Raw genomic sequence first — 2,799 nt, forward strand, 5'->3', positions numbered from 1 at the left:
GATATTACAGTTGGCATTATACTTCCTTTAGTCCTTATCCATGGGCATTTATTAAAATTTTCTAATTTACATGTTCATTTGCACACACATGCATACACACATACACTCAGGACAGCGTTGTTTGCAAAGTACTGGAAGAGTGGGTGTCAGGACTCATTCTTATCCCAGCTGTGGGAATTTGAAAATGTTTCTTATTATCTGAACTTGTTTTTCTCATCTGCAAAGTGGGGCAATCATACTTCCAATTCATACATTGAGCACTCGGTAAATGTCAGTTCCCCCTTAAACATATTATTCAACAATTATTATTATTTATTTTCTTTTGAGAGAGAGAAAAAGTGTGTGACTGTAGGTGGATGGGGGTGTGAAAAAGGAGAGGGAGAAAGAGAATCAAGTAGGGTTCATGCCCAGTGCAGAACCAAGGTGCAGCATGAATGCCCTATCTGGAGACCTTGACCTGAGCCAAAATCAAGAGTTAGATGTTTAAATGACTAAGTCATTTAGGTACCTCTTGGTTTTTGTGTGTTTGCTTTTTAAATTCAATTTCAGTTGTAGAGTGCATTCAATGACATCAAGGAAACAAAATAATTAATGCTTTCTTTTTAATTTATATATACTATTCTCTAAATACATTGTATTTTATTTATTTATTTATGCTCAATTTCATGGGTATTTAAGAGTTACCATTTTAGAAAATATTTTTAGAAACAGTGTTGCAATGACCATCACCTTATAGGCTATCTTGAGCAAATATGTAAGAGCTTTTCTTGGTTAATGATGAAGATGGGAAATCACCAAGATATAAGGAATACATATGTCCATCTAGGTTGTGCCAAATCAATCCCAAAGCAATTCTAATTAGACTTCCATCAGCCATGAGTAAATTTCTATTTCCCTACATATTGTCATTGTATGATATTATTTTTAACTTTTGTCAGTCAGAATGCCTAACATCAGTGCATAATGGTATTCAGTTGTTTTAATTTGAATGTCCTGTTTATTTCTTAGGCTGGGTATGTTTTCATATGTTTATTGGTCCCTTGGATTTTCCTTTTGTGAATTTCTTGCACACCTTATGTTTTTTATTCTATTGTAAAGTAATGAGGATGGCTCTGGAAGTTTTGTTTTTTGTTTTTTGTTTTTGTTTTCCCCTGTGTACCTGCAATCTACAAAAATCCTGTGAAATTTCACTTTGCAGTCAAAAAAAATTACAAATTTTTTTTAGTAATTTTTTGTCTAAGCTATGCTTTATATTTGTTCCTGCTTTCGGAACCAATATGTAAATAAACTGTGGACTTATCTGTGACTACAAACTAGAATGAAAATATGCACACTAAGATTGGAAAATAATAGCTCAAATGTTGAGAGATTCAAAGGGATGTGGTGGAATATGGGAAGCCTGGGGTTATCATATACTGTTGTCAGGATAGAACTGTAGGCATAAGAATGTTGTTTGAATTTGCAGTTAACCAGAGAGGAAGTGAATATAATGCAATATTAAAAGAAGGTGGAGGATGGCATACAAGAAAGTAAGAGGACATACATAAGAGAAATAGACATCCATCATAATAAAAATTTAATAGAAAGCATCAAATGTTAACAACTAAAATAGCATACTCATATTAGTTTGAGATACACAGGAAAGTGGTAGGTTAGAGGAGTGGGTCTTGCTTTTCATTATTTGCTTTCTGTATATTGCTGGACATCACATGCATATAATACATGCAAAGACAATACATGCTTGAATTGTGTTATTCTTTTAATGTATCCTAAAATAAAATATAGAAGATAGAGGAGTCAACGTATTCCACCAGATTTAACGTGGTAAATTAATTTTCATACAAATAAATGTAGAAAGGGCTTATATTAGCATGAGAGATAAGGGCCAGTTTGCAAAATAATCTTGTAATGAGTCTGTCTTCTACTGGATTTTGACTGAGCAAGGGGTTGTCTTGTTATAATGGGCAAACTTTGGCATATTGTTCATACATGATTTGCGAGATGGATCCCCAAAGATCTGGGAGAGGAGAGATCTGTAGACACTTTTGAGACAGCATCTGGTTTGGGTGTCATCCTTGTGCAGGGGCCATGCTAATCTTCTGTGTATCGTTCCAATTTTAGTATATGTGCTGCTGAAGCGAGCACGACAGCATCTGGTTTTGATGCTGTATAAGACCATGAAGGAATTTTCTTGAAAAACTGTCACTGAATGTTTTGGGGGAACCACCCCCCAGAATGTGAGTTACTCTAATACACAAGCAGTGTGATTTGTATGGATGCAGCAACCCTGTTTTCAAAAAAACAAAAATAAAAACAAAACAAAATAAAACTAGGAAGCTCTATTGGCGCCCCTAATGAACTACAAACAAAACATTATACTCATGCTGATGTCCTAGTACATTTTCTGGTTTACCTTAGCCTCATTTACATTTATTTTACCAAAGAAAACAAGAAGAAAATAATATTTGTGAAGATTAAATGGCATATTATAAGGTGAGGGTTTGAAACAGTAAAAGTCAATATACATGCAGGGTAGCAAGCTGAATTCTCCGAAATTCCTCTGAATAATCAAGTCACATCAAAGTTGATACGCCAGGCCTCTTGACAGGACATATTATTTGAAATAAATGAATACGATTTTGTGGCCCACATAATATGCCACCGAAGGCTTATGGAGCTATTTGCTTGTAGCTTCCTCTCTTTCACCCACCAACATTTCAATACATCTGGAAGAAAAACTCCTATTTCCTATAAAAATCCATGACGGTGTTGAAGGGGGATGGACTAAGAAAAGGGGAA

At 34.8% G+C, this 2,799-nt stretch overlaps 1 non-coding gene across 1 annotated transcript; it reads right to left on the minus strand.

The window, feature by feature from the left end:
• Positions 1–2,037: 2,037 nt before the first annotated feature.
• Positions 2,038–2,145, minus strand: LOC132009384 (U6 spliceosomal RNA). Its single transcript, XR_009401890.1, has one exon. It is a non-coding gene; the product is annotated as a U6 spliceosomal RNA (small nuclear RNA).
• Positions 2,146–2,799: the final 654 nt, after the last annotated feature.

The sequence above is a fragment of the Mustela nigripes genome, chromosome 1, assembly GCF_022355385.1.
Source record: "Mustela nigripes isolate SB6536 chromosome 1, MUSNIG.SB6536, whole genome shotgun sequence".
NCBI lineage: Eukaryota > Metazoa > Chordata > Mammalia > Carnivora > Mustelidae > Mustela > Mustela nigripes.